The 15897-nt window shown below is 45.8% G+C and overlaps 1 protein-coding gene across 3 annotated transcripts in view; it reads left to right on the top strand.

The window, feature by feature from the left end:
- The first annotated feature begins 8796 nt into the window (after positions 1 to 8796).
- Positions 8797 to 15897, top strand: part of PAG1 (phosphoprotein membrane anchor with glycosphingolipid microdomains 1) — a 114168-nt gene continuing 107067 nt past the window's right edge. For all 3 annotated transcript variants that reach the window (XM_038127727.1, XM_038127728.1, XM_038127729.1), the window contains exon 1: positions 8797 to 8991. The gene's annotated coding sequence lies outside the window, so the exon portion shown is untranslated. The remainder of the gene's footprint in view (positions 8992 to 15897) is intronic.

Below are 15897 nucleotides of genomic sequence, written 5' to 3'. Positions count from 1 at the left end.
AGCTGGGCAGGGGAGGTCTGAACTCTTCCATCCACCGGAACCAAGAGAGCGTTCCCCTGGGAGCTCTCGCTTTTAACCCCTGTGTTCTCAGAGGCGGATCCATATCCTCAATGGTCAAACCAGGTGCCAATATCCACATCTGGGCACCTATTGGTTTGACCACTACCACCTCCCAAAAACCCACTTCCTCTCAAACCACGACAGCAGATAAGATGGAGGGGAACAACCACAGTATTTGCCAACTGGATTACAGGGTTATAGGAGTTTCTCTATGTTTTTCTTCTGTTACCCTACCTTGTAGTTAGAGGTGGGGAAATCAGATTTTACTGTAGTTGAAACACCCACACAACAGCCCCCAAAAAGTATCCCAGAGGGTACCCCATGGAGCATTTAAGGTGGCAAAAGCAGGAGCAGGCAATGCAGCAGTAAGAAAACAGTGTCTGAAGATATCAAAAAAAAGGGGTTGCACACCAGGATTGTTCCAGCCAACACAGGACAACTGATCTCCCTCTAACAGGTCCCTTGAAAGTGAGCTAATATTAACCAAGAAAATAACTTGCCTTATTTTTTTTATTTACCTTTAAAAAGAAAAAAAATTGTTTAATTAAAAAGAAAAAAATGAAACAAAACAAAAAAAAGAAACAAAAAAGAAGGTAGCAGACATTTTTGAGAGTGAATGTTGCATTCTGATATAGGGTAATATCTGACAGTAAAGACACTTCAGAAAATTGAGGATTAAACATCTTTCCTAACATCAACACTGTACTAAATCACAAGTTTTAGTCCTCTTCCTGCATAGCTTTAGCTGTATTACTGACCAGATAGCCTTCAAAACAGAAAGCCCCTTTCATCAAAAAGGAAACAGTTCCAAAGCTTCCCTGAGACATATGTCCTTCCACAAGATTTAGAAAGGTGGGAAAAGAATGTAGAAAAATAATTAATCTAACTTATTTTAAAATAACATATATATTGCATTTTGTATTTCAAATAAAGACTTATTTAAATTTTATTCTGTCTATGTAATCAATTTTGTTTGCTTGTCATTTTAAATACATCTCTCTCTTGGAGCACCTGAGGTATGCATTTAGTCCAAAATTAATTTCAGCATTTTTAATATGATTCTTGTATTAAAAATTAACTTCAAGGTTATTTTTAAAAATCCTTTTCTCTTATTTGTAGGACATCAACAGAGACAGGAGATATATATATATATGTCCATAAAAATCACTCTTGATGTTCAAAAAATTTATTAATTTTTTCAGGTTGTCCAGGCTTTACTTCTGATTGCTTGACAATTCAAAGCCATTTGAAAAGTCTGAAAGGAAAAAAAGACCAAAAAAAACCAAAAACAACAAAAGAAACTATTGCAGAATTTGCAACTATTGTTGCAAAAACAACAAAAGAAACTATTGCAGAAGGTAGAAGCACAGGATGGAGCTGGACCCCATGGTATCACAGTTGGGGACCAAGCCTGGCTCAGCTCACATCCCCGGGGCTGCAGCTGCTTTCCGAGGAGCTGATGGTCCTGTGGCCATGGTCCCCACCTGCAGCCCTGCGGATGGTGCTCCCTGCCAGGCACGCAGCCATGAGACCCACCCCAGCCGTGGTGTTCAGCGTGCCATGGAACTCAGAACCTTTAATTTGACCTCCAGCTTCCTGGAAAGAGAGGTGGGAAAGGTCAACTGCTTCGGGCTGCAATCCTTCAAACCTCTTCCTAAATGCAGTCAGCTGTGAAGAGAAGTCACGGTGGTGAAGCATTTATCATTCAAATGCAGCATTTGCCTGAACTCCTTTCACTAAACCCCTCTTCCCCCCAGAACCTGAGCCCTTACTTGCCCAGACCTTGAACCACTTGGACAGACTGGACAGACCCTGCCCTTTCCTGTTTGGGGTGGGAAGGGGCTGCAGTACTTTGCAGTACTAATTTCTGGTCTTAGAGCAGGGCAGTATTCACCTTGAGAAATGTAAATCTCTTCATGCACCACCACAGCTCTTGCTTTGGACTAAGACCTCAGCACTCCTTCCTGCTCTCCATATTTTTTGGTGTCTTTGTGAGTAGTAATTAATCATTCTTAGCCTAAAGACAAGGAATCTGTTCTAGCCTTTGCAAGAATCAACCTTTTACCTCAGTATGCGAGAGAGTGGCACTGGCATTGATTTTTCTTTCAACATTGTCTCGAGCTTGGTTTTGGGGTTTTTTTGACAAAGGGCTGCATTAGAGCATTAATGATCACAATATGTTCAGGTTTGTTACACTTAGCAGGTGGGCTATTAATTGAAATGAGTATTAGTGAATTTGAAAAATCTTTTTTTCTACTCAGTTTTGATTTTCTTCCAAATACCTGCCCTGTGGTCAGACCACATATTTGTAATAGGCTCCTCTGTGGTAATGAATTTCTTGACAGGATTTTTTGTATGTTTTTAAAGACCACTTCAGCCCCTATACAGCAGCATCTCTGTTCATATTTAGCAATGGGAAATCAGTCCCTAATTTCCCAAGGCCAATGTCCTGAACTTTGCCACAGCAAACTAAAATTTATAGGTACATATACAAAGAGTGGGAGCTCAGACAAACTAATAAATTTGTAGATTCAAGCATGATGCTTGTGACTGTCATTAGAAGCCAGTTTGCCATCCTTGTAATTACATTCAGATGGGTTTGGGTCAAACTCACTCACTGTATTGTTTCCTCTATAAAATGAGCTCTATGAGCCTACATATTTTTGCCTAGCAGTTTAAAAATATTGATGGAGGATTATATTACAATAGCCTTAAAGATTTTATTTAATGTAGTTATGAAGAAAAATGAAATAGTTTGTAACTGTGAATATAGATTGTAATTATTTTTAACATAGCAACCAATTTTCTGACTGAGTAATTTTTATGCAGATTTCTAATACTTGTGGGGAAAAAAAGCATGATTTTGATGTAATTTTCTGAACCAAAATATTTTCTCAATCTGGCACAGCCATTAGTTTTAATTTCTTATTTTCGTTCTCTTTCCCAGCCATCATCTACAATCAATACTACAGATGAATCATTAGTACCACTTCTCCAGTTTCCCAGTGGAACTCTGATAGATCAAAGTCCATTCAAGGGTGCAAATGCTTCCCTTTGTCTCATCCAGGCCATTCCTGAAGCTAAGAAGAGGTAAAATATTAAGAACAGCCATATTTTTCAGCAACAAATCAAGATACAAAGAACAACAAAGTACTCCTGAATAGCAATTCTGCAGCACTGTCAGCTAAAATGCTGCCATGGACACCTGCTCACTCCCTCTAAAAATACATTTCTGGATTGTGTCACCAGAATTAATGAGCCTAAAACATCTAATGTCTCATGACAATAGGATTCCTGGGTGGAAAGCTGTGTGTGGAAAAGCGCTGGGCAGATGTACTGCAGCCCGTGCTCTGCTGCCCTGCAGCTGTGCTGCTGAGCAGTAATCACAGCCCAGCCAAGGCACTCCAAGGCTGGAAAGGTGCTGGGAAGCCACAGCTGGCTCCCACGCCGGGAGGAGCAGTTATTTGCTAAGGCTGACCGTGGCTGCAGGTGCTGCTCAGCAGATACAGCAACTTCTCTCCTTCCTCCTAAGTGGAAAGTATGGAAGTGAGCTACCCCCAGGGGTGGCATCGCCAGGAATGGCTTTGTCCATTTGATACATTTCTCTCCTTTGGAGGAAGCCTTGGCCCAACACTTCAGCCAGAAGATGGTTCACTTGCCCTCAAGGCCTCAGCATTAGCCAGGCAGCAGCAGTAACAATGACTGTCTCACTCAGTCAACTCGGCCACGCCAGCAGCCACTGCTTTGACAGAACTATTTTACACACCTCAACCATAATGTGATTTGTCATTGCTTTCAGAGATGTGGTGTGCAGCCATCTCAGCTTTCACAGGATTTTTTGGCCCGTAAGAAAGTTCTATTAGTTTATTTACTCTCTTCCCTTGACTGTGGCAGCTTCTCCCTGATGTGCTCCTGGAATGGAAGCAATGCTTTCCCACAAGCCTCCATGCCTTCCTTCACATCCTCTTCTTGTCCCTAATGGCTTGATTTCCAGAGGGGATGGTATCCTCAGGCCCTTTTGCTCCTTGAAGAAGTAGGACTGCCCAGGACTCTCAAAAACCAGGCCAACTATATAGAGAGGAGTAATTGCTATCTTTGTCAGTAGCTCCAGGCCATGTAGCTCCATACACTCCATTAAGTGAGGACAAAGCCCATGCCAGAGGGATGAGCAGTTAAAAATGATGCAGGCCTGGCACGAAGAAAGAAACACATCAGTCTATTGCAACCTTTTTCCAGTGTGTGGTGAGAGAGCTCAGCAAGAATGAACAACTTCCCCGTCTTAAGGCAGGTAGGGCACACTTCATCCCAGGAACTGGCAGGGGTGAGGGACACTGAAAAGGCTCATTTAAACCCAAGGTACTGCTCTGCATTAGGAACTCATGGGAAATTTACACTTGTGTGATTTAAAGTTGCATTCTCTTTACAATGAGTTTTGCTTTACTATGAACAAATGATAATTAGGAGATGTATGTTAATATATCTTCAGAAGGTACTTGTTTCCTCAAAGTGCAGAAGCCTGCAGGCTGAGAACTGATTTTTCTCCAATTTTATTTACTAAAACTTCTTTAATGAGTATTTCTACATGAATAAGAGACGTGGAACTAGGACCATTTCCTCCTAGGAAACAGGAGTGAATTTAGGGATTGCAGCAAACCGCAGCACTTCCAGCTCCTGCAGAGTTGTGTATTTCTGGTTTAACACGTGTAAATTGACCTCTCAAGCTGCATCTGTGAGCACCTAAGCATATCCAGTGGCTTGATCTTGCCATAAGGGGGAAGTCTTGTTCCTTCTTTTCCCTCTCCTCTAACTCAAACTTCTTCCCAGCCAAAGAGCCTGCCTCCTCATCTGTGGTGGCTCTGGAGTTTATTTGATTTGCCTGTGAGCTGATACAACTCAATGACACAGCAGAAAACCAGGCAGCTGTTTCTTTCAGGGTCACGTTTCTGCTTGGTTAGTGACCAACACTGGTGACTGAAGGGCTTCATTCATTCATGGGTAGCAGGGCTGACAAAAGAGAGATGATGGGATTGCATGTCTGGGAACAGGGCCTCCTCACTCTGGTGGAGGTGAACTGCTGGCTTAGTGATTACCATCCTAGGAAAATGAAACCTAAGGTGTCCAGCTTGAGCACCAAAATCCATTTTAGGCATCTGAAAATGCAGTTTAGTAAAACAACCTGCTTCACACAAGCACAGCTGATGCCAGTCCTGGTCTCTGGAGCAGAACGTTTCCAGCAGCTTCTCCAAGCCCTGGTGTCCCCCTGCCTGCCCCTGAACTCCTCCCATGCTGGCTGGCAGAAATTTGTATGCCTTTCCTGGGAACTGGTCCAGCTGAAAAGTAACTTCTGTAGCCAGCTCACTTGCAAAGAGCTGTGGCAGTGCGACACAGGCCAGAACAAGGCACAGAGATGGGCTGTTCTAGGCTGAGTCCGAGCAAAGCCTGTACGTGTCCAGCTGCTCCTTACTGCTGCTCTCACAGAGTGCTCCAAGTCAAAGGCTGTGACCTCTAGCAGCACATGCTGTGCTTCAGCTGTGTCTGTGTTAGCCTTCTGCCCTAGCTACCACCACCAACAGGCCCTTAGACAAGAGGTTAAATCGGGTCCTTGGGATTTCCTCATTCTTGAATGGGAGAAAAAAGACAGTGGAAATGCCTGAGATGGAGGGTGGGTTGCTGCTATGTGTGTACATTATTTGCATGTTATTTACTGCTGACTATAACCGTGACATTTCATCACGTAAAATGCAATGTAGGCTTCCAAGGCTCCAGTTGTCCTTCCTCTCCTGGTCTCATCCAATATTTTGTTACACTCCTTTGCTGCATTTTGGGTCATGCTAAACTGTAAGGCCCCTGTGGCAGAGAGCACATCACTGGTGGGAAGCACAATGCCTCAGATAATGGAGCTCTAGCAGCAGTGGGGGCCTTGGGGAGTGCCTGTCACAGAAATGACAGGAAGAGTTTCGCTTTTATGGAGTGCAGAGTTAGTCATGTCTAAGATTGCTTGATTTTTGCCAGCCTTTTTGAAGGACTTCATCTTTGCCCGTTGCCTGTGCAGCTCCTATCCCTCTTTCTCCACCAGCTACCCACCACCTTTAGACCTGCCTGATACTCCTCTGTTTTGATTCTGTGCCTGATCCTTCCCTTTGTCAAGAGATCACAAGCTCGTGTCCCTCATTCTCTGCATCTCTCCTTTTTGACCTCCCTGACCTTCCTGGCCAGCCTGTCTGCTGACTAGGGCTGCAAATAAAGGTTAGGTAATGAGCAAACTCCACTTCTCCAGATTTAAAAGAGAAACATCCAATATTGTCTTCTTCTAAATGCAGAGGCAGATAAATTAAACCAAAAGGTATTTGGAGCTGGAGGGCAAAGGGGAGATGAGAGGTGGGAGAAAAGAAAGGAAGAGGCCAGAAAAAGCCACCCTTCTCCTTTGGAACTGTCTTTGGCTTTGTTTCCATTTTAGCAGGAGTACAGGTTAAGGTGAGAGTCCAGATTGCTATGGTAATACCCTTTTATACCATATGTAGTGACTCTTGCTCAAAAGCAAATATGTGGACTTGATTAAGCTTATGGTTTTTCAAAGTTTTTTTCAACTAATTAAATCCAAATAAACTAACTATCTGGAAGAACCAGGAATGTCTACAGTAGGGTTAAAGAGATGGAAAGTTCCTCTGGGTTTCAGTGTACTGGCATGCTTTGTGCATCCCTTGTAGAAGACTCAATGAAAACTGTATTTTGCTGATGACATTGAACTGTGCCAAAAGATACAGCTGAAGGGGAGTAGCTGCTAGAACATTTGTTTCCAGACTTTTTGGACATACAGCCTCCTGTTAGCCTCCAAAATTTCCTACAAATCAGAATTTCACAACTCATACTTTAAACTGAAAACACTTCAGAGGCAGCAAATGGCTGTGATGGCCTACCACTCTTTATAGAACACCTACAAGGCTTGAGTAGAGGAGGAGAACCACTGGTCAAGAATGAAGGAATGCAGAGGTGGAACAAACGTGCTGATTCAAGACTCCACATGCAAATCATCAAGACTCTTCCACATGTGTAAATCTTCACTGACTACAGACACCAGTTGGAGATGAAAGAGTTAAATCTCTGGGGTAGCTGGGTTCATTACAGACTCACCATGTGGGATGTGGATACAGATGTTGGGAGTTTGACAAAGTCATCTTGATTCTAATGGAATGATTTGATGGGAATTTTCTGCAAGAACTGTGGTAAAGGAACTTTTCCTCCGGTAAAGGAAACCGGAGAAAACAAAGTTTGAGAAAAATACCATTAGGTCAGCTACAGTGCCAGCATCCTGGCATGTCAGGAACAGAGAAGAAAGGCAACACCAGACTGGTAAAATGGCAACCATCAGCTGGATATTACAAGGACTTGGGGGGGCCACATGGACAAACTGGGATGAGCTGGACTCCGCTAGTCATGGAGTATGTCACCCAGTGCAGACAGAAGTTGTTGGATAAAGAGCTCAAAGAAGGTTAAGAAAAAAAATTTAAAAAAGGTTAACAAATCAACAGAGGAACCCAACAGCTGGCATGTTGGCCGTGAAAGGCGGGATGAGGAAAGGATCAGCTCTGAGGATTTACTGGACAGATACCCATGCAGATAATAAACTGAGCTGTAATCTTGCCAAAGATTAGGTGAAAATGAAAATGCTGGTGGTACTGCTGTATTTGGATTTCCAGAAAAAAACCAAGCAACCAACCAAGCAACAAACCAGCACTTTCCTGCACAGGCAAATCCTTGCTTGGAAAACCAAGTGCAGATCCAGGCTCAAACCTTGAGCCAGCCTTGAGAGCATCTGATAGCACTGCTACTGCAGAATGGCATATGGTGTTTGAACTCATTCTCAGGAAGAAAGAGCTCACTGGGTGTTAAGTCTGTCCTTACATATGGGTGGAACCTCGTAGTAATTGTGCAATTTCCCTAAAAAAAAATCCCCAGAGATCTCAGTTCGGTATTTTGCTTTTGCAGCCTTTCCTGCCTTTGCTGTTACAGCGCTTTTCACTTGCAGTCCTTGCGCTTCCCTACATCATGTAAAAACACCAAAGACCTTGGTACAACATTAAAAAGCCACCAGTAACTATGCCGAGGTTCCTTTTGCCAAAACACCTGTCTTCTTTAGTCACGCTCACTTAACGAAGAGAAAAAACCCCCAAGACCAGGATGCTTCAATTCCTCCTTTTTTCCTCCTTTTCAGGCCGGCCACCGGAGCATCCTCCAGCCGCGCAGCCCCCTGTGCAGCAATCGGGGCGGCGGCCCCAGCATCCGCCGCCGCAGCGCCGGCCCGGCCTCAGCTGCTCCCCGCTGCTCGGGGGCGGCCGGGACCCCCGGGGCCGCGGCAGTGCCGCAAGGTGGGCAGCGGAGCGAGGAGCTGCGGCGGCGGCAGCCGTGTCCCCGCAGCCTCCGCAGGGGCGCGCCGGGCCGCGCTGCGCTGCTCTGTGCCGGGCCGCTCTGCGCTGCGCTGTGCCGTGCTGAGCTACGCTGTGCCGGGCCGCGCTGTGCCGCTCTGCGCTGAGCTGTGCCGAGCCGAGCTGCGCTGTGCTGTGCCGTGCTGTGCCGGGCCGCGCTCGCTGCCGGCCCGCGGCGCCGCCGCCGCATCCATGGCTCCGCCGCCGGCCGCCGGCGCGCGGGGACATGCGCAGTGCCCGCGCCGCGCTCCGCGGCCGCGCTCCGGCCCCTCCGCCGCCTCCCCCGACCCTCCCGCCGGGCGGAGGAGGGGGAGGGAGAGAGGGGGAGGAGGAGGAGGCGGGTAGGGAGAGAAAAGGAGAGGAGAGAAGAAGAGACGAGAGAGGCGCCGCAACTTGCCGCCTCTCCTCCCTCGTCTCCCTGGCCGCGCCGCTGCCCGGCCCCTGCGGGCTGCGCTCCGCGGGGGGCGGCATCCAGGGACGCTGCGCTCCGCGGGGCCCGCGCCTCCCGGTGAGTTTGGGGGCGGTGCGCGAAGTTGCCGTGTCTGTGTTTTGGGGGGTGCTGGTGCAGTCGCTGCGGGGCCGCCGCAGGGCTGCGGGGCTGCCGCAGGGCTGCGGGGCTGCGGTCCGTGGCCGCGGTCCGCGCTGCGGGCGGGCGCGGCGCTGCGCACGGGCGGCGCTGCTGCGGGCGGCGGGAGCGGTCACAGGTGCGGGGCACGGCCCCGGCGGGGTCAGCTGTGCGGATCTCCGCGGCGCGGGGCTACCGCGCCTCCCGCTGCTGCCAGCCAGCCCCGTAACCCTATTTCCATTGAAATCCTATTACGCAGTGGCAGGCTCCGGTTTGTTTCACCGTGGCATCTGCTCTTGGGCTCGGAAAGTCTTTGGGAAGACGGGGGTCGCTGGAGCGAGTGGGGTCTGCTCCTCGAACTGTGCTGTCCCTAACGCGCCGTGTGCCGGGCGTGCTGCGCCGAGCTTTCGGCTCTCGGCGCTCCGGAGAGAGAAAGGAGAAACTGGCCCACGGTCACGCCAGAAAGTTGTGCGGCTTGAGATGCGACGGACGCTAATGGGCCAATTAGCTGAATGAGCAAACATAGTGATTTATAGCTGTCTGAGCTATAGTGCTTTGAACGACAGAGCACTTTAACCTTTCTTCCTAATCTATCCTTTAGAGGTTTGGTTTTAAGGAGAGTAACATATCGTCTGTGGTGCCGAATACACGAATTGATGACATTTGTGAAAGGAACGGCCTTTGAAATAATACTGAGCCATTAAGCAATAAATGCAGAAAAAGAGTGAGACAGAGAAAGAGCAAAGAAAAAAATCTTGGCAGAAAATATTTGCCCCCTTCCTAGCAGTCTAGGAAGCCTTGCAGCTGTGCTTGATTAACTTTTATCCAGAGTTCTTATTTTTTGAAATTACACTTCAAAAAACAAGCGCGCTGTGTGAAACCAGAGGCAAATCCTTCTTAGTCCTCTCAAAGTCTGTCTGTGTTGCAGATAAATGATGATTGGAGCAGTATCTGTTAAGAGAATTTGTAGAAGCAAACACTGCTAAAGATACCCAATAGGTAAATGGAAGTGCATTTTTATTTTGTTTCTCTTAGGCGATACAGAACAAAGTGTTTCAAATTCCAGGCAGTTTTATTTTACATCTTAAAAATTGTTCAGGTGCACAGCTTCATTATTGCAAAGGTGCCTCCCCTAATTGGAAAAGTGATTAATTCAGGTCTTAGTTTATTTAACAAAGGCTAAATTCTGCAGCCTGTTGGGCATCTCCTGTAAGGCGTGAGTGTCTTTTGCCCTCATTGAAAAAGAAAATAGTACAGCATGCGTAACACTATTCAGGCCTGAAGTACTAGAACAATTTTATATTTAACCAGCATTTCAACACAGATTTTTATTAACATAAAATCAATATTGAGGTCAGCAATTGGGATCTGCAACTTCCAAATGAGAATCTGATCTGGAGGCAACGCATTACTCATAAGAGTAAAAGTTGTGGGATGTGACAGTCATCAAGCTGACCCATCTTTTGTTTGGTTCCTTTTATGAGATGTCATTTAATGAGGAAAAGAAACAGGTAATCCATTGTGTTTTAAGACACAGTGCTCCTCATAGGCCTCGTTGCCAGGCATTTGAAAGTGAATGTGGCTTTAGATTATGTAGTGTGTACAAATTACTACTACTAGATAACTTAAGTTCTGAATTTATTCTACTATTGAAGTTCTATTGATCAGAAAGTGGCGACTGGATTCCAAGTCCTAAACAAGGATGATCTGAGAGTTAATTTATATTTGAGGGAGCACCGAGGAGTCCGCAAGAAAAGCTATCAAGTTTTTCTTGCTGGAGGTACAGTGGCGTTTAGTTTAAGGAACTCTCTTTCCTTGGGCACTGGGTACTTCACTGACACACAAAGGAGTTAAATGAGTTTATCAGCTCATTGATGCCCATTGTGAAGTGCTGTAGAGTTCAGTGGCTGGAACAGGACAGTAATTTTACCTCCAGTAAGGATGAGGATAGAGAGCTGAGGGGCTTTTTCAAAGTAGTTCCAAACCTATATGGTTTGTAACTGTAAAATATAATGCAAGAATAAGATTAATAGACCAAGAGGATCAAAACCATGTAATAATTAAAACATTAAATCATTCAAATAACATTATCCCTGCCCCTACAGCAATGCCTCTGCTCCCAGGTCTTGAGAATGGGGCAGGTTTCAGACTGAGGATGCAAGGGTAGCTCACCCTGGAGCAGCACTGGGGAGGGGCAGGTGTCCTGTGGTCTGGTGGTTGTGCTGGGGCTGGGAGGGAGCCCAGGCAGGGTGAAGGGATGCAGAGGACTGCCACTCACCCTTATCCCCAGTTGCAGCTCGGAGTGGCCCCCTCCTATGCTCGAGGTTTGCTGAATGTATGGCGCCTGCTGGCCCAGCCCTGCATGGAGCCAGCAGGGAGAGGTGCTGGGTGAGGCCCAGGTTGCCCAGCCTGTGGCTTGCAGGCAGGCTGCTCTGGCTGCTTGCTGCCCATCCCGGCATCTCAGGGATGCCATCAGTAACATTATACTGTGTATAATGCCAAAAAAGTTCTGGTGAAGGAAGAATCTCAAGTTTCTTCCGTGGGGAAACGGTCCATTTGTAAATGTTCATATGATCAAATACTGTTTGCATGGAGTGAAACATGGAAAGGGCAAGCAGTGTACACTCATTTGTGCAATACTGCGAGAAGTAAACTCTAAATTTTGAAATCACTATGCAGTCATGTGGGCTCATGGAGGACCTGTGAAAGCTGCAACACAGATGAGGAAGCTGAATCCTGATTTGGCTGCCAGTTTACTGCAGATAGTTGAGATGTCCTTGGTTGCTGTTCCCCCCATCTCTGTCCTGGTACCTTTCATGCTCTGAATTGCTGTGCTGTGCCAGAGGTTCTCCATCAGTGGCTCCTTCCCCCTGGTCCCTCACCTCCCAGTAATCCCCATGTGCCATGCCAGCAGTGGTGCCCTGCTTGTGAACTGGGGTGAATGGCAGTCTGCAGGTGTTCAGTGACTCCTTCAAGGCCCCAAACTGCAAACCCCTCTTCAGTTTCATTCTGCTTCTCTTCTGTGGTGAAGCAGGTTTTTGTGGCAACCCTGTGCCCTCAGTTACCTGGGCAGGGGTGGGCAAGCTGCAGGTGGTGGGACCTCCAAAGCTTGCTGCTGAGAAGGTACCAAGTGCAGCTGTGAGGTGGATGACAAGTGACAGGAGGTGTGCCTGTGCTTCATGGATGTGATATAACCCAGTTTTAATTAAAGCAGCCACAGCAGATTATTAGGGTAGATAAATACTGCCTTGTTACAGCCCTCTTGGGTCGTATGTAAGCAGTATTCGTTTTAGAAAGGATGAATGAATAGTCAGTGTGAAGGATAAAGATCAGCATTGTTAATCACTCTGGAAGTCTTCCGTGGGAAAGTGTAAACTCATGAGGAAAGATAGTGCCCATAAATGTCATTTAAGTATTTAAATAACTTGAGGATAAAATTTTGATAATAAAGGCATGCAAGTACCAAGTTATGTTTGGGTTCCTGCCCAAGATAACTGGGACTTGTACAGTTGGCTTTGGTCATTGATAGGCTGTGCTTCTACTTCATACTTTGCTAGCAGTAATGAAGAGCTCATCTTCAGTGCCACCTGTGGGGAAAAAATAAACCCTAATTTTTCTTGTCATAGTACAGAGAAAAACTTCAGAAACTTGGGAGGCTATGTTTGCTTAAGATCTTGAGCTTCAGGAGGGGTTAACACTTCCCTTGTGGTGTTGGAGGGTCAGCAGTGTGCCAGGTGCCTTTTTGGGGGCTTGAGTCAGGGGCACTGAGCATCCAGCTGCAGCTTGTTGCTGCAGATACATCTGCAGGGTTAGAAGAATGACTCCAGGTGGGAAAGAGTGGGTTTCCACCCCCATTAATAAGCAGAAATTATAGGAATTGTGCATCTACTGATCCTTGATTTTCTAATTCGCACTAAAGTTTCTTTTGCCCTTTCATACCTCTCAGAATGCCTTACAACTGTTGGGGGGAAAAAAATCTGTGTGCTTTCATGTAAATGCGATGAGGATGAGCCTTTGAAAATATATCTAGCTGATGTTGATGAATAAACAAACGTGGCCAGGGTAAATCTTTTCATCTAACTTCAAGAGCCACGCTGTAATGAAGTAAATATAGATGTACTTAATGGGCTTCTTTCATCCAAATATATAGCAAACCCTTTAAAGTAATGCAAACAAATCTAAAATGGATTTCTAGGTGGCTTTTTATGTTATGTTTTCTTAATATTGGAGCAGTTTAGTCTACCCAGGCTGGGCCAGGAGTGGAGTCAGCTCCTGGAGCTGTGCAGATGCTGAGGTGCATGCTGGCCTAAAGGGGAGGGGGCAGCGGGAATGTGAGAGACCCAGCTCTTCTCCTGGGGTGTTGTGCAGTAAAGGCAGGAAGTGCTCATTCCACGTGTAGTTTCAAATGTTTTACGTGATGAGGGTCTCCCCAGACATTTCCCTTTGGAAGGCACCTTGCAGACCTGGCTCCAAGAGGCAGGGGACCCTGCAGGGCCTGCTGCCAGTTCCCCATTGTCTGTGCTCAGCCCAGGCAGCACCAGGAGCTCCCCAGGCTCAGGATGACTGGCTGCCTTCCTCTGGGGCCACCTGGGCATGGCGTGCCACTGCTTGGCCAGGTGCAGTCCTGACTGCGGGGTTGCTCTGCAGGACACATCCTGCAGTGCCCCAAGTGGGGCCCTGGCTCAGAGTACCTGAGCTGGGTGTGAAAGGTGGCCTCGGGGCCATCAGGACAGTGCCATAGACACAGTCATTGAAGTGTGACTGCAGTGGTGGTGGTGACTTTGGCAGCATCCTGTTGGTTGGGAGCTGTGGGAAGCTGGAGCTCAAAGCATGGTTCTGCAGATCTGGGCATTCACTGTGTGCCAGTGGATTGGGTTTCATTTCAAGTCTTGCAGGATGACTGTTTCCAATGACAGCATTTGTAAACAGATTAATGACTTCTTGTGCAAAGCATGTCTTGCTCATACGACTGTCTGGTTTCACTGCCCTTGCTTGTAAAGAGTGTGTAATGTTTGCCTTTCCCATATCATGGGAAGAGTTTTCAGATCTTCTCTTTAAAAAGCACAGTTGTAAAACAATTTTACTTTAGAAGGAAGTCTTTGTTTTAAAAAAGATAAACCCTGCTCAGGAGAAAAAGACCTTTACTTGGTCTTACCTTTTGTTAGTAAGAAAACTTCAGATCCATTTAATCCCATTGTTGAGTAAAATCCCATTCACAGCTGGGCAATATTAGAATTTGAGTGTTAGACTATTTAGACAACTGCATCAGCATAATTACAGAAATTCTTCAGGATGTGATTTTTCATTGCTGAGATCTTGATGAGTGGGAAATACTGTAAAGAATGATTTCTATGAGTCTTAGAGGACTTCTGTGAAAGATATTTAAATCTAGAAGACCATTGTACTTTGAAAAACATAATGGTTATTTACTAATGTCCAGACTGAACTCACTGTTTGACACCTTGAATAATCAGACCAGTCCAGTTCAGCTCGCATCTTGTTGTATTGGGCTGTGTGTACAGAAGTGAAATGTATTAAAAACTGCTCAGCTTCGGATGTGTTTATCTGGGGATTTGCTCATAAATAATTAATAATCCTCTGAAACAAAATCTCTTCATTACTCTGTGGATTGCTCACCTCTTCCCTCCCGCGCTCATTGTTCTCGCAGGCGGGGGAAGAGGGAGATGCTGCTTTAATGAAGGTGCACATCAGCCTCCGCTGCTCCTTCCAAAGGTCATCCAGCTGAACAGTGGCAGTGAAATGCTTGACAAAGATAAACATTTTATGGAGATATGTGGCATTCCAGAGTTTTAGAGGAACCACTAAGCTGCTGTATTTAGGACTTCTTTGCATCCTAGCATAGGAGCAGCGCGTATGTTGAATTACTAAGTCAATGAAATGTTTGCATCTAGTGTGCTGCCGGACAGGGCGTCAAATTAAGGGTTGTTTTCTGTGCAGTACCAATTATAGCTGTAATATTTGGAATTGATCTTTCATGATTTTACTGCTAAGGATACCATTAAGTATCCTTGCTCAGACTTTTTGCTGCAAATGGGACAAGTCTTGGTGAGCAGTGCTTTCTGATTGGAGCCAGAGTGAGTTCCTAATTACCAGACATCGATGCGTAGTGATGAATTTCCTTTTCTGCAAAAAGATAACCATTCTGTGCCCACTGACCTAAAGCCTGAGTTGATCAAACAAAATCTTGTTTTAATTGAAAAAGTGTCTTAATGTAAGTTCAGTTCATCTTTTTGATGACTTGATTGCTTCAGAGTTATTAGCCAGATCCTCTAAGTCTTTAAAGGTGCTAAGACTTGCTTGCATTTAATAGCCCTAACTATTGCTAATGTACAGGAAATTATCAAATCACATCATTATGAGAGAACCCTAACAAATCTTAAAGCCATTTTAATGTGAGGTTGCAGATGTTACTCTTTTTAATTGAAAGGTGAATGCTGTAAAGGCTTTGTCAGACTGCTGTTTCCAGATGACAGCACTTTCTATGGACTAACTGGAAGTCCTAGGGTGCTGATCCCAGCTTTCAGCTTCAGGATTCATAGCTCAAACTCTTCCTTTTTCACTTGGCAGAAGCATGCATCTGCGGTGGTGTCTGGATTTATGTCTTCCAAAGAAATATTGGATCAATCAAAGAAAATGAAAATGATTTTCTGAAATGGTAATCACATTCTGGCTGGTACTGGAAGGAACAGAGCCTTTGCTCCTTCTCTAAACCACAAGATTAAGCTTGCTTATAAAGGATTAACAGAGCTCTCTTCTGTTAATTCGTAGTGGTGTAGTCGAAGTGCTCGATTCTACATCAGTGGAAAATCCATTATCAATCAATGGGGG

Source organism: Motacilla alba, chromosome 2 (genome assembly GCF_015832195.1).
Source record: "Motacilla alba alba isolate MOTALB_02 chromosome 2, Motacilla_alba_V1.0_pri, whole genome shotgun sequence".
NCBI lineage: Eukaryota > Metazoa > Chordata > Aves > Passeriformes > Motacillidae > Motacilla > Motacilla alba.
This window is presented reverse-complemented; position numbering and strand designations above follow the sequence as displayed.